This window comes from Cryptomeria japonica, chromosome 10 (genome assembly GCF_030272615.1).
Source record: "Cryptomeria japonica chromosome 10, Sugi_1.0, whole genome shotgun sequence".
In the NCBI taxonomy this organism is placed as follows: domain Eukaryota; kingdom Viridiplantae; phylum Streptophyta; class Pinopsida; order Cupressales; family Cupressaceae; genus Cryptomeria; species Cryptomeria japonica.
This window is the reverse complement of record NC_081414.1, coordinates 718,148,978-718,174,263: the sequence shown is the minus strand read 5'-3', so window position 1 is coordinate 718,174,263 and position 25,286 is coordinate 718,148,978.

Here is a 25,286-nt window from a genome sequence, read left to right as displayed (position 1 = left end):
TAGAAATAAAGGTGTTAAAATAAGAAGAATTGTTGAAGATCAAGTTGAGTATTGTTTTATTTCAAATATTGAACCTAAGGATGTGAATGGAGCATGTAAATATGAACATTGGGTAAAAGAAATGGAAGAAGAATCAATGCAGATTGAAAAAAATAATACATGGATTCTTGTTCCCAAACCTAAAAACAAAAAAGTAATTGGAACCAAATGGGTCTTCCAAAAAAAATTGAATGAGCAAGGTGAGTTTGTTAGGAACAAACAAAGACTTGTTTGCAAAGGATATTCTCAAATGGAAGGAACTGATTTTGAAGAGACTTTTTCTCCGATGGTGAGAGTTGAAGCTATGAGATTGTTTCTTGCTTATGTTGCTTACAAGAATTTCAAAGTCTATTAGGTGGATGTCAAGTCAACATTCCTAAATTGTGAATTGGAAGAAGAGGTGTACATAGAGCAACTGGATGGATTTCAATTGTCTGATAAAGGAAATACGATGTGCAGGTTGAAGAAAGTATTATATGGATTGAAGCAAGCACCAAGAGAATGGTATGCTAGATTGGATAAGTATCTGTTGAAGCTAGGATTCAACAAAGGTATTGTTGATAGTAATCTGTACTTCAAGATTGATCATGATAACATTTTGATTGTTGAATTTTTTTTTATGATATTATTTTTGGAGGGAATGATAGCTTATGCAAAGAGTTTTCTAATGAAATGTACAATGAATTTGAGATGTCTATGATTGGAGAGATGAATTTTTTTCTGGGAATGCAAATTACACAGTCACAAAAAGGGATCTTTATATATTAGTCCAAGTATGTAAAAGAGTTGTTAAATAAGTTTGGTTTAGAAGATACAAATCTAGTTAGAACTCCTATGGTGACCAGATGTAAATTGACTAAGAATGATGATTCCCCTAAAGTAAATCAGACTAGATACAGATCTATGATTTGTGGATTACTTTATTTGACTCAGACCAAACTTGATATCATGAATTCCATTTGTCTTGATGCTAGATTTTAAGCTAGTCCTAAGGAATCTCTTGTTGTAGTTATTAAAATAATTTTTAGATACTTGAAAGGAACTGTTGATTTTGGTCTATGGTATCCTAAAGATGATGATTTTACTTTGAGTTCTTTTATTGATGCTAATTGGGAAAGAGATGTGGATGAACGAAAGAGTACTAGTGGTTGTACATTTTTCTTGGGAAAAAGGTTGGTTTCTTGGTTTAGCAAAAATAAGAATTATATTTCTCTATCTATTGTAGAGGTAGAATACATTGTTTCTACCAACAATTGTACTCAGGTGGTATGGACAAAGAAGATGTTGAAAGATATTAGATTAGTGTATGATAAGCCTATTGCTATCTACTATGACAATTCAATTGCAATTAACATTTCTAAGAATTTGTTGTTGCATTCAAAGACTAAGCATATATCAATCAAGTTTCACTTTTTGAGAGAGAAGCTAAATGAGAAGGAAGTCAAATTTGAATATGTGCCTACAAAGGAATAGATTGTAGACATTTTTATAAAGCCTTTGCCTAAGGATACTTTTGAGTATCTCATAAGGAAGTTAGGGGTAATTGCCCCTCCCGATCAGAACTAAGGTGCATTGGTATGCATCAGTCTGATGCATTTCATTGTCATATCTTGTGATCTAGATTGATGAGCAGATGTTGCTACTCAGGGGGAGTAGTCAGTGAGTCAGTTTTGTGGTACAAATATGTGCCTTTGCCATTGATGTCAAAGGGGGAGAGAGTCATGTGAAAAACTATGTTGGGAGAGAGTCATGAAAGGGGGGGAGAGCAATATGAGAGAGTTGTTGATTTCTTTGTCATTGATTGTTTTTATGTTTCCATCAATACCAAAGGGGGAGATTGTTGGAGATTGCTGGAAGTATGCTGCAAATATGTGCTTGAGAGATATCTGAGAGATGTGTTGTCATTGATGTCAACATATTTCTCTGTTTGTGACAGTGATGCAGTGAAGTTTAGTGAGTTGTTTTGTTCAACATGTTGATGATGAAAATTTATAGATTAAAGGGTTTGTAGAGGATTGTGTATAGATGATTCAGTGCAATGTTTTAGAGGTTTGCATGAAGATTTGAGTGAGTTATGGGTATCTGTGTTGTGGTTGGTTTTTATGTTGTTCAGTTGTGATAGAGTGTTAGTATTTTGATCTGTATTTCTCTATATTGTAATATCTTAATCTATGGATTTGGAGAAATGTTTGGGATGTTGATGTGTATCTTCAATTTGGATGGTTTATGGTTTGGAGCTCCGTAATTTATTTGTCCAGGTTGATAGTCATTGCAATTAGTGTTCTTAAAGTTTGGTATGATGATGATATGATTCTAGTAATTTGTGTTGATGTGGATGTTGCAGTGGTAATTCTGATGAATACTAAGAGGGGGGGGGGGGTGAATTAGAATGCCAAAAAACACTTAAATAGTCTAAAGATAAACCGGTAAAACAGTTTAACAGACAGACCGGTTATCACACATGCAAACCAAAATGCAAATAAAGCGTTCACCCAATAAAGCAATACAACCATAACATAAGATATTTGACGTGGAAACCCAAATGGGAAAAACCATGGTGAGATGGAACTCACAAGTCACTATCTACAAAATAGAAACCAGACTGGTTAAGGTCTTACAATGTTCTTCACTAGAACAAATCCTGTTAGGAATCTCAATCTTTGTTAGGAGATAAGTCCGATTAAAGACTACCTTGCTAGAGGATTTTAGATTCACAGAGGTGAACCACCTTATTAGAGGATTCTACAAAGGCTACTCTGAGCCTACCTGGTTAAGGGCTACAGACTTGTCAAAGAGGTAAGTAATCAGTAAGTGTGTGATCTATCAAATAGCATAGATTGCTTGGTTAGATCCAGTATAGCTCACAACTAATATATTCCAGCATTACTTTAGTCTTCTCTGTCTCTCACTCAATTACAACTTGATCTTCTCAGATAAGATCGCTCTTACAACAACTCATCAACCACCTTAAACACTAGTCACAACATAAACCCTTTCAGCAACAACCTAAAACCCTAGACATGATGTCCTTTTAAAGGAGTCTGATTTCATGTCGGTCCAATAGGATTACATTTCAATTTTCCTAGGTTCAATGAATCTAGACATACCCGGTAACATGACACAAGAAGCACCACCAGTGTGTCAGAACCGTCAAACAATCAGTGGATTGATAACTCATCACAAAATGCCGGTTGGTAACTCAACACAGAGTATTACCGGTTCATACAAAATACCGATTGCTGGTTTGACAAAAATGAAGACTGGTAAGAATGTGTTATGTTTCTTTTCTCCCTCGTACTGCTTGAGATTTAGAACTGCTTGGGATCGACATGCCGCTTTAGACCAGGAAACACATTCTACAAAATCACCAATAGTCTAAAGACTAGAATACAACATATCGGTTGAGCTCTAGCTCATACATATAAAGGAGATCTCAATGCAAGTGTGTGTCCATCAATGACAATCACAACATAAACATCAAAAATGCCAACACTATCCCCCTTTGGCATTGATGACAACACTTAGGAAAATAAAATTTTGACATCTAAGTGTTTTACAACAAAAACATGCCATTAACAAAATTGCTCCCCCTAAGCATATACACTATCCCTTAATCAATACAATGTATAGCAATTTTGCATACAGAGCATAAACATTGAGATATCAAAACATATAGCATAGAGCAAAATTTTAAAGCCAGATACTTCTCCCCTATACTTCTCCAAAATAGATAGTGTACTTCTCCTCCTTTGCCAACAATGACAAAGTACTGCTTGAACAACCCTGTTTCCATTTGATATTAAAATAATAAAAGTTTATGACAACAAGAAATAATACTTGTCAAAAACTGATTTATAGTCTTGCAAAAATTGTTTCATTGATGGAGACCGGGACTCAAGTAGGGAGGTGGCCACTTCTTTCTCTATTTGCATCTGGGAGACCTGTTCTTCCATGGCATCAACTATACTTATCTCCTGTGTAACTGTCAAGGCATCCAGGTTCAGATAACACTTCTAAAGAATTTGTAGACGTGGAAGTAAAACCAGTTGTAGCTCCTACAAATCTCTAGACCGTGTGCTGATCTCTTGCTCCATTTTGGTTGACTAGATGTGAAACCGGTGAATGGTTTGCCCATAAGTTGTAAAGGAATCATAAGGTGGCTTAAATGTGCTCAAGTAAGACTGTAAATCCATTTGAAGCTTTTGCTTCTGGGCTAGCATATCATCGTAGAATAGATGGGGTTGATAGATTTTTCTTAGTAGCAGATTTCCCTCATCCAAAGTGTCCCTTATATCCTTTTGGTCTTTCAGCAGTTCAGACTGGAGTTCATTCAACTTCTTCAGCAGAGCAATGTTAAGAGCCTTTTGATGCTCTTTCTTGACATTTGCCTCAGTTGCTTCTTCCAAGCTCTGCACCTGATCATCCACTACTATACATAGTAGCTTAAGCTTTTCTAGTGATGATTCAGTGTTGGGAAGATTGGTACCGGGGATCAAATCGGTAAGGGTGTCTACAGCCACTTGAATTATATCTTGCTCCTTTTTCCTTCGAATGATTTCAAGATGCTCTTGAGCAACCTTTATGCTTTGCATTAGCTCCGATTCACTTGCAGACTGGAGATTGATAGGACTAGAGATATCAGTTGGTTTGGCTTGACTCTCGATTGCCTTCGGAGTCTCCATCTATGTGCTCTTCACCGCTTCTGCTACCTTGTCCTCTTCCGCTTTCTTTTTCTCTACTTTGCTTTTCTCCACTGCCTTGTCTTCTTCTTCCTTCTTCTTTTTCTCTACTTCCTTCTTCTTTTCTTATTCCTTGTCTTCCTCTTCTTTCTTTTACCTCTTAGCTTCCTTCCTCTTCTCCTCTTCTTTCTCTTCCTCTTCCTTCTTCTTCTTTTCTTCTTCCTTCCGCTTTTCCTTTTCTTTATCTTCCTCTTCCTTCTTCTTCTTTTCCTCTTCCTTCTTCTTCTTTTCTTCCTTATCCTCTTCTTCTTTCTTTTTCCTCTCATCTTTTTGCTTCTTTTTCTCTTCATCTTTTATTTTTTCCTCCTCCTCTTTTCTCTTCTCTTCCTCTTTCTTCTTTTTCTCATCTTCATCCCTCTTCTTCTTCTTTGCCTATTCCTTAGCTGCTTCCTGTCTGTCCTCAGCTTGCTCACTGCCTTGTTAAGCCTATTGCACCTATCCTATTCCCTTGGAAGGTATGTCCTGAGTGACATCTTCTACATCCAGGGCATCAACATCAATAGTGTCGATTAGTTCTTCAACCGGGTTTCCTTCTTCATCAAAAACTTCATCTGGTTTGGATATAACTGGTTCTTTTTCCGCTTGCGGGTTGGCCATATGTGCTTTGTGAGCATGGATAGCATGATCCATATACTGATGAGTGTCTTTTTCAACATCATCAACTCTTCCCTCTAACAGCCAGAGTCTTCTTCTCCTTGTGAAGAAGAGTCCTTTATTTTGGTCCAAAACATCAAATAATTCTGAGTTTGAGAGGTCAGGAAAGTACTATGCAAAGACTTTCTCCCTAATCTCCTGTTCACTTTCTCCCTAATCTCCTATTCTTTTTCTATGGCAATGCGCCATTTATTATCTAATGCCTTATATAAGGAATCCGGTGTCTGAGATTTAATCTCTGATGGCGACCGGTCATTCTTACACAAATAAATAATAATCTCCTATAGTACTTCTTCTTTCTCCTCATCACTAAAATCATCATAATAATCTACTAAGTCATGAAGCAATTTTCTCCTAATATTCTTTATTGTTCTTTGACAATGTGTCAAAGGTTTATATGAGGAGATATCAATATTTATCGGTGCAGATGCTGCCAGTTCATTCTTCTTCATCTTCTTCGTCTATCTGGCCTTCTTTGGCATCTCCTCAGATTCAGTCTCTTCAGAGTCCAGTTCATTTGACTTAGTCTTCCTTTTTCTTTCAAAGACTTTTGTCGGTGCCACTTCCGGTTTCTTCCTTGCAAGTGACCGCTTGGTCACTCTTGGAGTTGCAGTAGTAGCCGGTGCCAATGCTGTAGGCACTGCCTTTGCCTTCTTTGCTGCCGGTTCTTTTCCTTTCTTAACAGAGGGTTCCTCGACTGGTGCAATCCTTTCCAGATAGGTTTCGGTCCTCTTTGCCTTAGGATCAAGAGGTGAGGCAATAAGGGTTGAGGCATACCCTTCCAGCATATCGTACATCACCTCATAGCCCATTGGCTCCACTTCTTCCATTCTAGGCTCAACAACCTCCATTAAACATTTGTCCACTTGGATGGTGAAATAGATGTCATCTTCATATTTCTTGATGATGTCACTTGAGATCCTCATCCTTTCACTCATTTTCCATCTGAACTCATCAAAATACTTGTTCACCACATCAGGGTAACCGGTTCCGATTGCTTGAATGATTTCCTTGATCTGTTTGGTTACCGATTGGTCAGGAGACCACTGGACATCTCCTACTCCAAGAAAGTAGCCTTGGAAATAGAAGAACAACCCAACCAATAGTTGTCCGAACTTGAATCTCAGTGCATTATCCTGTTTGATTGATTTCAGATTAGACAGGAGTTGCCTCTGCATACCGGTGCACAGGTCAAATGATGCATCCTCTTTAATCATCCGGTAAGTGGCATTTACTGCTACAGCAGATACATAGTTAATCCTACTGGCAGGGAATGTTCGGTAGCCTATCACCATGTAGGCATACATAACTAGATCATCCTTGATGGAGTTGACTGTCATGCCTCGTGAATCGCTCACTGAATCGGTGAGCCTTGACATTTTGATTTTGCTTTTTGTCCTTAGGGCTGGCACTTCCCTTGTGTTGCAGAAACTGGTGACTGCATGAATTGCCTATGGCATGATATCATGCATCCTCTCCAGGTACATCTAGTCACCATGGACTGCTCAAAATGATCCTAATATGATCATCTATAAAGTCTTCCAAAAAGTATACAACATTATGGAGTTTCTTCTTCTCTAAGATACTATATTCCGGTTTGATTTTCTTATCCTTTCCGCAAAATAGACCTAGTTGGGAGTGGATGTCTAGAGACCCTAGGTCTTCAATCTTGCAATCAATATAGTCAGAAATTCCCTCTTCTACTATCACTCTAGCCGAAACTTGTGATAGGGCATTATACTTTGACTTCCTTTGAATGAAACTTTCAGACTCAATGGATGCACTAGAACTGGTATGAGATGCGAAAGCCATTGTAGAATATTTTAAGAACTCAAGAAATACCTTTAAAACATGAATTTAGGGCTTTCTGATTCTCCTTCACTCCACACTCTGTCAGTTGCTGAATCACCGCTTTGTGTTCTCCACTTGACCGTTTGCAATTTGAATTTGAATGTCCTTCGCGATTTGTCAATTTCTTAAAATCTCAGCTCAAATCGTCTTTTCTTCACTCTGCTCTTTGAAAAACTTTTCTTCGCTCGAAAACAGACGGTGAGAAATGATTTGAAAAATGCTTTTATACATGCCTCTCACCTACTGCCATTAATGCCCCTCTATTAGGGCGTAAACCCTAATTTGCCTTTTTACCGTTTTTGGTCTTCTGCCAAGCGACATGTATCACATACTGGTTAAGGTCTTTTACTGGTGTAAACCGAGGGTTCAAAAACATTTCGCCGTTTGCTCCCCCTAAGCCTTTTGAAGCTTAGTTTGCTGGTTCCGATATTTCCACACTAGGTGCAGAAACCGGTTCCTCTTCCAACATTGTTGGTTTCTTCCTCAAGGTTTTGTTCATGTTCACTTGAACTATTTCAACATCAATTTCTCATTCCAGAGTGACCAATATATCATCAGATACACTCTTTCTACTTTTGCAGAATCTTGCCGCATGACTCGGTTTGTTGCAATGATAGCAAATCATTCTAGGTGCTCTCCAAGGTCCATTGTTCATGTTTCCATTCTTCCTTCTACATGTAGCAGTAGTGTGACCATGACCATGACAAACCCAACAGTTTTCTCTCCATCTGGTTGCTGGTTGATAGCCATTGCTTCTTGGCTGATGATTGAAGACATTAAATTGGTTGTGGTTCCGGTTCACAAAAGGTTCAGGACCAACTCCTTGGGTCCTTTGAGGATATCTTCCAGTGTTATTCATCACAGACCTGCATTCAAATGCTCTATGCCCAAACTTGTTGCATGCATAACAATGACTATTGAACTTATTGGATCTAGGTACATTGTTAATAAAGTAAGGAAAATTATTGTCGGCTTTGCTCCTACATACATTGGCAGTGTGTCCTTCTTTAAGACAGTTAAAGCAATCAGGTTTGAATTTTTTCTTACCTTTTCCTTTGAATGTTGGTTGCTTCTTTGATGCTTTAGCATTTGTTCCTGAGGATTCTCCTTCCTCATGTCCAGAGAAACCAAGTCCATTGGTATTCTTTACTGGTCTAGCCGACTCAAGCTTTTGCTCTAGCTTGACAGTACTTTTGCTGAACTTAGCAAGTATTTCCTTTGACTCAGAGAGTTCTTTGGAAATAGCAACATTTTTTTCCAACAGGTTTTCATTCTCAGAGATGGCAGTGTTCAGTTCTCCTTGCATGTCTTCCTTTTCCACCTTGCTTGCATGGAGTTGAGCATTTAGGGCACTCATCTCTTATTTCAACTTGGAGATCTCATGATCTCTGTCCTTCACCAAATCTTCAGCTTTCCTCTGGTTCTCAAGCTCTTGACTAAACCAGATAGTCAATCCTTTCTACTCCTTTCTCAGGTTGGAGTTTGATTCATTCAACTTATTTACTTCTGCTATCATGGCTTCCATATCTTCTTCATCTACAGAACTATTTTTAGATAGCTCCATCAGCTTTTCTGCATGTTCTCTCCTTTTTGCTTGAGATGCCTTGTATTTGATGATAAGATCAGCATAGGCTTGCTCAGACTGAGTGAGCCATTGAGTAAGTTCCCTCAAGGTGTATTCCCCCGTATCTCTTTGCAAGTGGTTAAACTTATAGAAAGGTAGGCTCTGATACCAATTGATGAATACTAAGAGGGGGGGGGGGGGGTGAATTAGTATGCCAAAAAACACTACACTAAAACACTTAAACAGTCTAAAGATAAACAAGTAAAACAATTTAATAGACAAACCGGTTATCACACATGCAAACCAAAATGCAAATAAAGCGTTCACCCACAAAAGCAATACAACCATAACACAAGATATTTGACGTGGAAACCCAAATGGGAAAAACCACGGTGAGATGGAACTCACAAGTCACTATCTGCAGAATAGAAACCAGACTGGTTAAGGTCTTACAATGTTCTTCACCAGAACAGTTCCTATTAGGAATCTCAATCTCTGTTAGGAGATAAGTTCGATTAAAGACTACCTTACTAGAGGATTTTAGATTCATAGAGGTGAACCACCTTGTTAGAGGATTTTACAAAGGCTACTTTGAGCCTACCCAGTTAAGGGCTACAGACTTGTCACAGAGGTAAGTAATCAATAAGTGTGTGATCTATCAAATAGCACAAATTGCTTGGCTAGATCCAATATAGCTCACAGCTAATGCATTCTAGCATTACTTTAGTCTTCTCTGTCTCTCACTCAGTTACAACTTGGTCTTCTCAGATAAGATCGCTCTTACAACAACTCATCAACCACCTTAAACCCTAGTCACAACATAAACCCTTTCAGCAACAACCTAAAACCCTAGACATGATGTCCTTTTAAAGGAGTCTGATTTCATGTCAGTCCAATAGGATTACATTTCAATTTCCTAGTTTCAATGAATCTAGACATACTCAGTAACATGACACAAGAAGCACTGCCAGTGTGTCGGCATCGTCAAACAATTGGTGGATTGATAACTCATCACAAAATGCCGGTTGGTAACTCAACACAGAGTATTACCGGTTCATATAAAATACCGGTTGCCAGTTTGACAAAAATGAAGATTGGTAAGAATATGTTATGCCGCTTTACTCCCTCATACCGCTTGATATCTATGAACCGCTTGGGGTCGACATGCCGCTTTAGACTGAGAAACACATTCTGCAAAATCACTAATAGTCTAAAGACTAGAATACAACATACCAGTTGGAACAGATACTGGTTGAGCTCTAGCTCATACATATAAAGGGGATCTCAATGCAAGTGTGTGTCCATCAATGACATTCACAACATAAACATAAAAAATGCCAACAAATTCATGATGCTTGTGGATGTTTATAGATTGTGTTCCTTTTTTGTTAGTGGTTTGCATTGATCTTTGTGCGTGTAATTGATTATTTTCTCCAGTGTGTTATTGTTCTTCATATTTGTGGCCAACCAGATGCTTGTAGCGTGTTGCAGATGTTCGATAGATAATTCTTGGAGGTGTTTCATGTTCGAGGTGCTATATTTGGGTCCATGTTATGTCTTGGATTATATTGCTTGGTCCACATGTGATATTGTAGTGTGTGTCATTATATCTTTATAATTAGAAGGCGAGTGTTGAGCTAACCTTGATGATCTTCACAAGGTTGATATCATGTATAAATAAATGTAATATCTTTATAATTGAGAGTGTATGGATGAGAATCAGAATGTATGTGCATTGAATGTATACATATTTTGGAGGTAGAGAAGAAGTTATTATGTGCTTAATCGAAACTATAACCAAGCATTAAGGAGTGATATTCTTCAGTTCATGATCTTCTAGATGTGATTTGAATATATTTGTAAGACAATGAGTCTTCCCTAGGTTGTAGCCCTTCTTGTTTTTGAGCAATGAGCTTTAGGTAGTGTGCTTGAATGCATATGCATTCCCTATTGTAATACTTCTATACTTCTAATAGAGTGTCATCTTATTGTGGATGTGTTCCCTGATAAACTTATAAGGCACTGAGAAAGGAGGGTGAATTAGTGCAAGCAAAAACCACAACACAAATCTGATCACCAGTTTAAATAACTTAAAGCTTAATAAACATAACTAAAATATCACCATAGAAGCTAACACCCAATGTATCAAGATCCAAATAACACAAATATTTATATGTGGAAACCCAAAAAGGAAAAACCACGGTGGGAGTTAATACCTACAAGATTCATTATTTGCAGAATAGAAATCTTTGACCGGTTAAGGTCTTACAAACATGCCCGGTTAGGAGCAGACCTTGTTAAGAGTCACTCGGTTAAGGGATTTACCTCAACCCTATTCAAAGATTTGCCTTGTTAGGAGCAACCTCGCAAGAGGATCTAGACTCAAGTTAATGAGCTATCCTATTAGGGGATTTACAATTTCAGGCCTGTTAGGACCTACCTGGTTAAGGGATTTGACTGTTGTAACTATTAGGAAAACAACAGTAAAATGATTAGCATGTAGCACCTCTATGTTTGATAAGATCCACTTCAGTTTTTCTCAATACATCAACAACACATCCATATGAAGCTTCTTAGATTACCACACAATCAAACTCTCAATATTCGCTTTCGATCTCATGCTTCATCTCATAACTCATCACACTTTTTATAAGCATCAACTTAGCCAGCTAACAATGTTGGAACAATTTCTTAGGTTCAATGAATCTAGAATATCTTGCACTACTCACCTTACTTATGTCATCCGCTAACATAACAACTCAAAATTAAAACATTATGTGTACCGATTTACCGATCGTAGTGACTTTGTTCTACCCGTTAGTTGTTCTTCATGATTGACTTCTCTGTACAACATAATTCGCTCATCCTGTGGAATCTTCCACTATGGTGTGAAACATAGTTACCTGATACAATCTCCAACACTCCTGCCAAACCGCATCACCTAACTCTTCATTGATCATTCATACCAGTTGCATGAATACAACTTTGTTCCTGTTTACCGGTTGAATTCCTATTTGTCAGTTCACTAGTAAATTGTCTCCTCTACCGGTTGGCCTACAAGACTTAGATGACTATCAAAACATATTTTCCATCAATGACAACATAAAACAAGTCATCAATCAACCTATTACATCAAAACATCATCATAAAGCCAAGAATCTCCCCCTTTGGCATTGATGGCAACACTTAAGAATTTTTTTGTCTCGGTGTGCAATACAAAAATTGACTCAACTCATGACACATACTCCCCCTTAGCAATTACATGCTATTACAAAATTTACAAACATATATACTACTACTCCCCATTATAATTCAAAATTTTGACTTCACTACTACTCCCCCTTTGACAACAATGACAAAGGTAAGCAAATACATGAAAGATAAATGCAATATACAACAAAATCTTCATTATCATATATAGATATAAAAGTTGAATTTTTTTTACAATGCCATCTTAGAAAATGCATCTCCAAAATGAGACTTTAACTGCTTCAAATCATTGTGCCAAGTTTCCAAAAGAGTGTCGGTTGTCTCAACATGTATTCTTATCTAGAAAGTCAGCTCCTCCATCGCATGAATTGTACTCATCTCAGGTGTAACTAGAATAGATTTAGTTTCCTTGTAACATCTCTGCAAACTTTCAACCTTAGGAATCAAAAGTGTCTGGAGTTCCTGCAGTGACTTAGTCCTTTTGACCTGTTCATTCTCATAAGCTTTTAGCTTATGTTGAAGTTCAATAACCGATCTACCATAAGTTATAGTAGAAAAATTTAGGGGGCTAAATGATTCACTTATAACTTCAAGTTCCTTTTAAGCTTCATGCTTCCTTTTTATTAGATCATCACAAAATAATGAAAACTTTGCAATAGTGGAAAGAATTTTACCTCCAGTTTCAATTACACTTTTAATATGATATTTATTAATCGTTAGAGAAAATTTATCTTTATCAATATCATTCATCAACTACTCTACTCTCTTCTTCTTATATTCCTTTTCCACATTGAAAACTACTACATCTTCAAAAAAAATCATTTGATCTCCAACATCATCAACCAATTGACCTAACTTATCAATCGGTGTAAACAATCTATTTGTGTCTGTCTCTGGTAACAGACTAGACAAATCTCAACTGCACATTGTTCTGTAGAACTTAGTGCATCCATTAGTTCTATATTGCATGAAAGTTGTAATCTCCATTAGTTCTATAGAACTTAATGCATCCATATTGATGGGTCCTTGTATACTTAATGCATCATCATCCTCATCATCTTCAATTTTCTTATTAGAAGTAAGTGATAGAGATATCACTTTAGGTTCTGGTTTCAATTCCTCTTCTTTCTTCTCTTATGTCTTCTCCTTTTCCATTATCGGTGGATTCTAAGTATCAACTATTTGAGTGATTACCGGTGGCTCTTGCTCAATCTTCTTTTCTTCTCCTCTCTTCGGTTCTTGTTCTTGTTGTTCAGTCATCTGAACATCTTCAACTTGTATATCCTCAGTATGGTATTTCTTTTCCTCCTTAGTACCGGTTACCATAACTTTTGTATCATCATCTGGAATTATAACAGTTTCAATTTATACATTAATCAGTTTGTCATCTTCCAGTTGATTAGTAAAAACAATCTCATCCGGTGAAAAATCATCAATATCTACATCATCTGGGAGATCTTCTGCCTTAAACTTCTCTGGTTGCTCTTCTTCCTCATCAGGTATCAAACCCAATAACTTCTTCAATATCTACTCAGTTTCCATATGAACTGATTGGGTCTCACCAATTAATATTCATAGCTCTTCCATCCCATCGTGACTTGGTCAGGTCGGCAACATCATTCTTAGGAACTGATCTCAATACTGTAACTTCACTGGTGGAACATAATCCAGTTACTACATGAATCACTTCCTTAGTGATCTTATGTGGTCGATCAAGCCACATAAATTGATCATCCACATGACTTAAAATATATCTCACAACATCATCATCAAAATCATCAAATAGAATTCAGTGCATGGTGAAAACCTTTATCGGTAACCCTCCTATACTATTCTTTCAATACTCTATCCTTGCCATACATTATCCTATATTGATAAAAAAGAGCAAAAATTCGAAGATCTTCCAACTTACAGTGAATGTATGATCTAATATTCTCTACATGCAAAACTCCATATGGGACTCAGGATAGGGCTCAGGCGGGATTAATTTTAATGGATTTAAAAGGGTGCCTCTTAAACTTTGGACGAGGTCTGATTGTAACATCTTCCAGATGTGGTGCATCCATCTTTAAAAATTCAAACTTAGAAACAAATAACATGATTTATCTGATAAATACCTTTCAACGCTTCCAAAACTGGGGTTTCAATACTGAGAATGCACTTTCACTGATTATCGATCATAGACCACTCCAAATCTTTTGTTGACCTGATCAAATGCTGCTCACAGAATCTCTTCTATGCTCTTTTCTCTCTCTGAGTGCTCTCAAGAATGCAAAGTGACAAATGATATTCAAAAATTTCTTTTATTTGCTCTGTCGCATTAAATGCTATTCTCGGTTGTATAAACAAACAATAAAACACCATTCAATATACTATCGGTTCTCATATCACATCAAACTACCGATTTGATCATAGAATCACTTTAAGACATCATAAAGCATCAAGATATGCAGATTTATCTTACCGCACACCATATAGGGGGTATGAAAATGGATCTGACATTAAGCTCCCCCTAAGCCTTTTAACAACTTAGTTTGTCAGTTATGAGTTCTCCACACTAGGTGAAGAATTAGGATCTTCTGATGGTTTGCCTTCAGTTTTCTGATCACTCTTCTTTTTCCAGATCTTGTTCATCTCTTCTCTGGTCTCTTCAACATCAACTTTCTTCTTCCCTTTCTGGTCAACAGATTGATTTACCGATTGTCCCATTTTAGCTTTGCAAAAATTTGCATCGTGTCCTGGTTGGTGATAATGAAAACATGCCATACCAGATGTTCTCCAGGGTCCAGCATTGCCTCTAGTAGTCTTTCTTCTACAGTCCATAGCTACATGATCATAGTTATGATATATTGTGCATATCTCATTCATTCTCTTTTCCATCTCATAGGGACTAGACCGATTAGCATAGGGTCTTTGTCAATTTGCATTTCTCTAGTCATTAAAAGTTCTTTGCCAATCTCCACCAGACCTCTGATTCATGTGGGGTATCGGATTATTTGCTCCCTACCTGCATTCAACAACTCTATGCCCATACATGTTGCAAGTGTAATAATATCCATTAAAGGTTCTAGGTTTGTATCCTTGATAGGCATTAGGTCTATAACCATTAACAACATTAGATGTACAAACATTAGCAATATGTCCTGGCTTATGACAATTAAAGTATACTGGTTTGTAAGGTTTCTTACCAATGGATTTCTAGATCTTAGGTGCAAATTTACCTTCTTCAATGTTGTCCTTTGTACTAGAAGGCTCACCTTTCTCAAAATTAGTGTATCCCAAGCCATGTGTATCTCCATTCTATCTTTGTGAATGGATTTTCTCATCAAGCATAGTAGAGCTCTTGTTAAACTTTGAAATTGTTTTATTAGCATCAACAAGTTCCTTTGTAAGATCTTCATTCTTATTCATCAGGCTTTCTCGTAGAGACATTTCCATGTCTAGATCAGCCTTTATTTCTTCTTTTTCTTCTTGTTCCTCATGAAGATGATGATACAGGGCTCCAACCTCCTGGTTTGACTTAAAGATCTCACGTTATTTTTCTCTAATCTTGTCTTCAGTTGTCCTCCTTGCTTCAAGATCTTGACTCATCCCGATGGTTAGGGCTTCCAACTCTCTCCTTGGGTTTACCTTCTCATCATTCAGTTTTTAAACTTTAGTAACCAATGCATCCATGTTTGCTTCATCAGAAGAACTATTTTCACTAAACTCCATCAATTGTTCTGCAAGCTCTCTTCTCTTAGAAAGTGAGGCTTTATACTTTCCTTTCAATATATCTAGGGCTTCTTCAGATTTTGCAAGTCGGTTAGATAGCTCTCTATAACTCATATCCCCCATGATAGCCTTAGGGATCTTTCCCAAGTGGTTAAGCCTTAAGGGAATTAGGCTCTGAAACCAATTGATAAACTTATAAGGCATTGAGAGGGGGGATGAATCAGTGCAAGAAAAAGCCACAACACAAATTTGATCACCACTTTAAATAACTTAAAGCTTAATAAACATAAAAGTAATATCACCACATATACTAACACCCAATATATCAAGCTCCACATAACACAAAGATTTACATGTGTAAACCCAAAAGGGAAAAACCATGGTGGGAGTTAATACCCACAAGATTCACTATCTGCAGAATAGAAATATTTGATCGGTTAAGGTCTTACAAACATGCTTGGTTAGGAGTAGACCTTGTTAGGAGTCACCCAGTTAAGGGATTTACCTCAGCCCTATTAAAAGCTTTGCCATGTTAGGAGAAACCTCGCAAGAGGATTTAGAATCAAGTTAATGAGCTACCTTGTTAGGGGATTTACAATTTTAGCCCTGTTAGGACCTACCTAGTTAAGGGATTTGACTGCTACAACTATTAGGAAAGCAATAGTAAAATGATTTGCATGAAGCACCTTTGTGCTTGATAAGATCTGCTTTAGTTCTTCTCAATATATCAACAACACATCCATACAAAGCTTCTTAGATTACCACACAATGAAACTCTCAATATTCACTTTTGATCTCATGCTTCATCTCATAACTCATCATACTTTTAATAAGCATCAACTTAGTCGGCTAACAACCTTGGAACAATTTCCTAGGTTCAATGAATCTGGAAAATCTTGCACTACATGCCTTACTTATGTCGGCCACCAACATAACAACTAAAAAATAAAACATTATGTGTACCGGTTTAAAGATCTTAGTGACTTTGTTATGTCGGTTAGTTGTTCTTCATGATTGACTTCTCTGTACAATATAACTCACTCATCCTGTTGAATATGTCATTAAGGTGTGAAACATATCTACCTGATACAATCTCCAACACTTTTGCAAAATCACATCACCTGACTCTTCATTGATCATTCATACCGATTGTATGAGTACAACTTTGTTCCTGTTTACCAGTTGAAGTCATATTTGTTGGTTCACTAGTAAACTGTCTCCTCTATGGGTTATGCCTTACCAGTTGGCCTAAAAGACTTAGATGACTATCAAAACATAGTTGCCATCAATGACAACATAAAACAAGTCATCAATCAACCTATTACATCAAAAAATCATCATCAATCCAACATTCCCACCATGGTTTTTCCCAAGACCGGGTTTTCCACGTCAAAAATCTTGGTGTTATGTGTGTTCTTGATGTGTTGTTGATTCATGATTTCACACTTAATTATTAGATTTGAGATTAAGTTTAATTTGTGTAACTTTTTGACACAACTGATTCACCCCCCCTCTTTGTTGTGTACCTGTAATTAGATATATTTCATCAAAACTTACCTCAAAGAAGAACAATTATGCAACAGATAAAGAGGAAGAACTATATGGAGGAATAGGCAACAATCATACATTGGGGGGGGGGGGGGGGGGCGAAGAGAGACCAATCAATGCAGGAAATTATACCAACAAGTGATGAGCCTATAAATTGTCTTATTTATTCCATTATTTATGTCACTTTTATCCATATTTATAATTTCATTCCAATGCATTTTTATACTTTACCTTGTTTCCATGAAGCATTGATTATGATAAATGATGATCAATAAACATTTATATGTTTAGTTAGTTGATGACTAAATAATGGTAAATTATTATATGAATGGTGATTTTTAAATGTTATGTGTTTTAGAAGGATTAATATATTTATTTTGATATATTTGAGTTGTTCATGCAATTGGCAAGAAGAAGAAACAAGTTGATAGTTGTCACCATGTAGCTAATGACTGGAAGTGTAGAAAAAGTCAAAACCCAGTTTTAGTAAAATGGGCATATCTCCCTCGTTTTTTAATGAAATTTAGATTTTCAAAATTATTTGGAAAGATAAAAAGGAGGTTTAAAATAAAGTTAAATCATTTTTAGAGATATGCAATAATAAAGGAGTACCATTCACCAGAATTTGATTGAGACAAAATTGTCATGGCGACAAGAAAGGCAACAAAGTTAGTCAAACCTATTTCATTTATTGAAATTTGATTTTTAACTTGAAAAGAAATTGGATATTAATTTTAATCTATTTGTGTACACATAAAAATCTCCAGCAAATCAGCTTTGTCATAAAAGAGTCCAAACAAACTCTTTTTCCAATCAGTCAAAAGACAAGTTGTAATAGGACTCGACTTCTTAGTCATTGTTTTGTTGTCACTAAGAAGAATAAGTCTCTTCATTATTTAAAGGGATTATGGGACACATATTAGATGGTTGTTAGAGATTCAATAAATTAAGTATTCAAATTTGTAATAAAAAAAAGAGTAGTAGATAGTAATTAGGATTAGAGAATCGTCATTCATTCTATAGCAACAAAAATTTAATAGAAGCAACACATTACATTTTTAATGAAGCAAGTTAATTGTGTATGAGTTTTGAGTACTCGGAAAAGAATGTAAATTATCTAATCAAGGGCCAATTAAGATATTTTGCACCTTTGATAGTTATATTAGAAAAAACCAGTTCAAACTATTGTGTTATTACATAGTTTTCTGCAACCAATACTATATAGTTAAATTTATTTTCAGCATTATTATGTTTCCAAATTTTTTTATTGATTTCAATTAATTTTGTATACACATTTATAGAATAGCTTAGATAATCCAATAGTGCATATACAATACTGACCCATTTCAAGTACATATCTCGGGGTTGATAATTAAATGTAGCTTCTAGTCCATGAAGAGTTGCTTGGATTGTATAACTATCCATAAGTTAGGAAAGCTATTAGACTACCAATAAATCTTAATTGGAATTAGAAGCCTTGACAACAAGTCCATGCTTTATTGGCAAAACTTGGCATCAAATGTTTAAAGAAGCATCAATTTTTGAAATATCATAGTGGGTTGCATAGATATATCCAAATAGAGATGTCCTTAATAAAATCGAAACATTTGGAATTGCTTACATATATGCCACAAAAATTGAGGAGAAATTCAAGAAAAAAGGGAAGAAAGGTTACTTTATAAGTAATAAATCCAAGGGTGAAAGTAGCAATAAATTCTTAATATAACCAACCATCAATAAATCCTCCTCTCAATCACCAATATGAAACACAAGAGTAAGAAAAAAACCTAAGGAAATAGGTATGTGTTGTGATATCCACAAAAGTTCTCTACATAGTAAAAATAAGTGTAGGGCTACTTAAACTTTGATGGAAGAAACATATGAAGTAGAGAAAGAAGCTAACCCATTGCTCGCAAACCTATTTGAATAGAAAAGTGGTAAAATAATTATTGAAGCAAACCATTATATCACTATTGCCACCATGAAAATTATACATTAAAAAGATGAGGAATGTCTATTTTTTCATGACTAGGCCTTCTTTATTAGATAATAATATTAAAGTACATATTCACAAAAAAGGTCGGGGGATACAAGATCACCTCGTGAGAGTCACGCAACAATAAGTTAGAGTCAAAAAAAAAATTTATTCATCAAAAAACTTCCTCAAGCAGCCAAAGCAGTGGCAGCCAAGGGGGGAGGATCTGGATCATCTTTCTTGCCCCATACATCAGCAGGGCCAGGAGTCAGGTCCGACATGAACCATCCATCTTTTGGGTCTTTTTCTTCTTCTCCTTCCTCCCACTTGGAAGGTGAAATAGCCAAAGCCAGGTGAGGAAACTTGGAGGTGGTGGCAACAGGCCACCTAGAGCCATCACCGGCAGCGAGAGCCAAAGTAACAGGAGCAATAGAAGGCCACCACGAGATAGAGCCACGATGCGGGGGAGAAGTTGAGCGATGCCTCCACACATAATCTCTCCCACCAAAGGAGCGGCAAGGAGCCTGGGATCGCAGGGTCTAGAGCGTCGGGTAGAGGAACTTCAACCACGATGACGACCATGGGGTAGAGTGCGGTTGGCAGAAATAGAATCTGACGATACTCTGGCAACCGTACAAGGGGCATTGTCCCAATGCTGAAGGAGCTCTTGTAAGTGGCCCACCTCAAGAGCCACTTTATCTACTTGTACCTAAGTCTACATTAATACATTATTACAAATGCAAGCTTTAGCATAAAGTGAGACATTAATATCCAAACAATTGTGAGTAAAAAGAACAACATTTATATCTTTCCAAATAGTAAATAGGATCTCTATTCTGAAAGCATGCCATATCTGGGAAAAATTGAAGGGGATTCTAGGTGAATCTCCTAGAAGAGCCATATGCCAGGAAAAGAGCTCAGGCCGAAAAGACCAAAATAAATCATGGATCCAGCTCCAATATTGTTGAGCTCTTCTATAGAACCAATGTGCATAAAATCTTCTGGGTGACCACAAAAAGGGCATCGGGGATCAGGAACCCCCAAATGCTTAAGTCTGGAACCTAAAGGCAACCCTTGAAAAAGAACACACCAAGAAAAGTGTGCAATCTTGGGTTCAGTGGTGGCAGACCAGACAAAAAGAAACTTGAGTATCCAAGATTTATGTGAAGACTACAAATGCCACCGCTGGTTAAGAATATGGACCATAGGCAAATGGGGTACTAACCAAAGATAACCCATTTTAGGTTTTTAGCTAGTGAAAGGAGTCCAAGGATACCATTTCCAATCCTTCCACCAAGGTCTGACAGATTGAATGCCAAGCTTTTGTAATAAATGTGAGGGTAAGGCCGAAACTAGAAGGTCATAAGTCTGTCAATCAGGTCGAGACAAACACACTGGACCTGGAGGTCATCCCATGATAGGAGACTCATAGAAACTTTGGAAAAAAGGTCCTTAGGTGTTCAAATGTTGCGCTTGTGAAAATGCAGAGCACTAACACCCTAGATTTTGGCCAACAGTAACCCTTGCACTTGAAAAAGAGGTGACCACCAGAGGTTGTGTTGATTCATGGAGATCCCATCACGAAAACCATCACCACCCACTGAAGCCAAGTCTTAATAGCTTCCCAAGCACACCAGATTCTTTTAACAACAAAAGTACCTTGGATCTTAACCGAGTCTTTCATAATGAGAAGGGTTTGAAAACCAATCCCCTTGCAAGCCGGCCTATTGGTAGGAAACCCCAAAGAAATGCAATGTCGAAGAAGGATTTTCCAAGCCTCATCACTAGATAATGCTTTGATCATCCATTTAGCACATAAGAAAGCTCTTTTTTTGGGTCCTCCAGACTCTTTGGAAAGGCAACAATACTCCCAAGCAACTTTGTGAAAACCTTGATGGTCGGAACCAAAGGCTCAAAGAAAATCCTGCGGAAGTCTATCCAAATTCATGTAAGAGGCCTTAGAAGGAGCCCAACATGAAGAGTTATAGACATGAGTGGCAACTAAAACCTTCGAACAAATTTGAAATTTACCAGTGAGAGAGAGAGGCTTGGTTATCCAATAGGCTAATTTTTTCTCAATCCTAGCTAAAACAACATTCCAAAGATCCACAAGTGAAGCTTGAAAGGCAAAAGGAAAGCAAATTTTTTTGCCATGATGAAGCCATTTCCAGCCATATTGAAGAATCCAAGGTAGGGCAAGAAGAAAAGACTGCCTATAACATTGCCTCTTGTGCCACTGAATGGTCGAGCCGGAAGCCAAGAAAAAAGTGTCCAGACATTGAAGAGAAGCCTGAACATTATCTTCTTCCTCAATGAGATTGAGAAAGGAGTCATACACAAAATGGCCATTTACAATTTGAGAAGGTGACTCAGGTAGGGAGATTCCACGGACATGCCCAACAGATATGGCATTAGCAAGTAAGTACCCAAAACCCTTCGCCGCAAGAACATAAAAGCAAGACCCAGAGGACAACTCTGGTGAATGGATCTAAAAAGACTAAAATCCTTAGACTAATGACTATTGATGGTGATGCAGGCTGAGGCATCTTCAAATAACATTTCGATAGACTAAATGAATCTAGGGCCGAAGCCAAGAACTTTGAGCATAGCCAAAATAAATGGCCACTCAATGCGATCATACACTTTAGTGGAGTCAATCTTAAGGAAGATTGCCTAATGTTTGGAGCATCAAGCCCAATCCATCCCTTCCCAAACAACAATAATATTATCTAGAATAAACTTGGACTTGATAAATCCAATCTTCTCCAGACGAATAATCAAAGGTAGGAGATGACGAATCTTGAGAGCCAAGGCTTTGGCAATGATCTTATACAAGACATTGAGCAAGGTAATAGGCCTCCAATTGCAAATCTCCTTTGGATCCCTAGCCTTAGGGATAAATTTGATGTTACCCTGGTTAAGAATCTTTCCTAGGGACTGGGAGTGAAAATATTGAAGGTAGACCTTATGTAGGTCAAGACCAACACAAGGCCAAAGGGCTTTGTAGATCTTGCAAGCGAAACTATCACACCCAGGGGCTTTATCATCTGCCATAGAAAAAATGGCTTCCTTGAGATCATCAATGGTCAATAAGAGATCACAAAAGGTCTGCTGAGACTCAGAAAGCCTTTTGGGAACAATAGCTAAGATATCTTGCAAAGCTTGGGCTCTGGCCGAAGAGTTTCCTTGCACTGTGAACATCTTCTCATAATGATGGATAAAATCTTGCAGAACATCAGGCAACTCGATGAGAAAAACATGCCCCTCTTGGATTTTCTTAATCCCTATAGAGGTATGACATGTGCGCAAAGCCAGGAAAAATTCTTTGGAGGCCCTGTTACCCACATTGAGCTTATGTAACCTGGCTTTGATTTGAGCTCATCTGGCGAAGTAATTATTTGCAACTTGCTTTTGATGACAGAGCTGGGATAATCAAAGTTGCAGGTTAGAATCAAAAGGATTTGAGGCCAGAGATTCTGTGGCAACACAAAGATCTTTGGTGGTCTCGTCATATGAGTGTCTGTGGTACATGGTAAGTTGTCTACCATAAATGCATAGAAACCTTGCAAAGTGGGTAATGGTGTCATTCCACCATGCAATCCAACTGGTGTGATGATGAGGCCTTGGTTCCAATGTCTATTTTTTTTAGATGTGGGTGAATGGAAAATCTCTACACTTCATAGTTGATAGTAGGAGTTGAAAGAGTTTAATCCATGTTGAAGTTGTTAAGAGATTAAACTTTGAGACAAAACCAGACTTCATAGGCTATGTGATTCAAGGAAGAGATAAAAGGTAAGAAAATAATGTTTCTTGTCCTATTCCATCAAAGCATTCAAAGATGAATTATGATGTAGCACCCTTGGATGTATGTGATATATTGACGGGGCAACCATATATATGAATCAAAGCCATCCAATGTTATTGTCAAATTGGATGAATGAAAGTACCAAAATCTTTAGGTAAGTCCTATAAAATCTACTTCCTTAATTAGTTCAAAACAATATAGATGTTTGATTTCCTATACTAGACTATCTGTATTACTAATGATATAACCAGAAGAGGAAAATAAAACTATATGTAATAATAACACTACAGCAACAACCACCATACTTGATATTTACAAGATATCCAAATATCATCACTTTACCAATAGGAGTTCCATTACACTATCAAGAGAAGCACTCAATTTATATCATCCAAAGGACATCATTAACAAATGGGTCATTATACAAAAGATCAATTTCAGAGAATGATGAGATCAAAGGACATATTGAAGAACTAATTCTGAAAGGCCATATCCAACCAAGTGCATCAGCTTGTGGTAGCTCAATTTTCTTGGCCATAAAGAAAGATGACACATTAAGAATTCATTTTATACCATACCTTGAACAAAATCCCTATGAATAATAGATATCCAATCCCTCAAACTAATGATCATTTAGACCAGCTATGTAGAGCTAAGTTTTTCACTAAAATTGATTTGAAGTCTAGATACTACCAAGTCCCAATTGATCATATGGATATTTGTAAAACCACCTTTAATTCCAAAGAAGGGTTTTTTGAGTGGTTGGAGATGCCTTATAGGTTGACAAATGTGCCTACCACTTTCATGAGGATGATGAAAAATATTCCCAAACCTTTTACTAACTCTTTTGTTGTTGTCTATTTAGATGTTATGCTCATATTTAGTAAGACATGGGATGTACATCTACAACATGTTGAACAAGTACTCTCAACATTACAACAACACAAACTCTATGCCAATAGAGAAAAGTGCTCCTTTGGATTAGAGAGCATTCAATATTTGGGTTGCATTGTGGATAATAGGGGTGTTCATGTTGATCCTGCCAAGATTTAGGCTATTAAGGATGGGCCTTCTCCTAAGAATATCATAGAACTTCATAGCTTCTTGGGATTAGTAATTTTTTTATCAGAGGTTTGTACTTGGATTCTCTCATTTGGTATGGCCAATAAATCAAATACTCTAGGATGGATCCAACACAAAATTTGTTTAGATAAAGGTGCAACAATGGTCTTTTGAGGGATTGAAGAGGAGGTTATATTCAACACCAGTCTTGGCACTTCCAAACCTACAACAACCTTTTAAAATTGAAACAAATGCGTCTGAGTATTTTCTAGGAGTAGTTCTCATGCATAATGGTCATCCGATGGTTTATCATAGTAAAAAAAATTCTACTACATTTAATTTCTATCCTATGTATGACAAAGAGATGTATGCAATTGTGCAAACCTACAAACAATTGAAGCACTACATGCTAGGAAAAGAAACTATCACTCATATAGATCATTATTGAACCCAAGGCAGGACTGAGAGGGGGGTGAATCAGTTTTGAACAAAAAATAATGTAGCACATAAACAATTAATCATCAACACAAATATAGCATATCAACACCAATATTTTCCATGTGGAAAACCCAAACAAGGAAAAATCACGGTGAGCAATTTCCCACAAAATATATCCACTATATATATTAGATTACAAATAAATGAGCCCACTGCTTTGGACTTGCAAACCAAGGCTAACTGCTCTTGGTGCAAGATACAAAAAGAGAACTTGCAAACTCGAAGCTAACTACAATGGGGAAAGATACAAAAATGATTTGAAAAGAAGGATCTCCTAATCATGAAGCTATCCTTGAACTCTTCATCAAGCAACCAACATCAAAAAGATATCCTTGAACTCTTCATCAAGTGACCAACATTGACACACACAACTTAGACCTCAACTATCAACACTCTATCACACACCTCTTCCACAATCTCAAAACAACTTGCATATCTTTCAATCGCAACTCTTCTTCTTTGCTCTTCACTGAATTTCACACTTCCTCCTCTTGCATCCTATACACTATTCTTCCTACTCTCACTTTTCACACACCACACAACATTCTTTATATACAAGATAGATCATCAAAGCTTGAACTGAGTCGGTCTGAACCAAAATATACCTTCTGGACCATAAACACACAC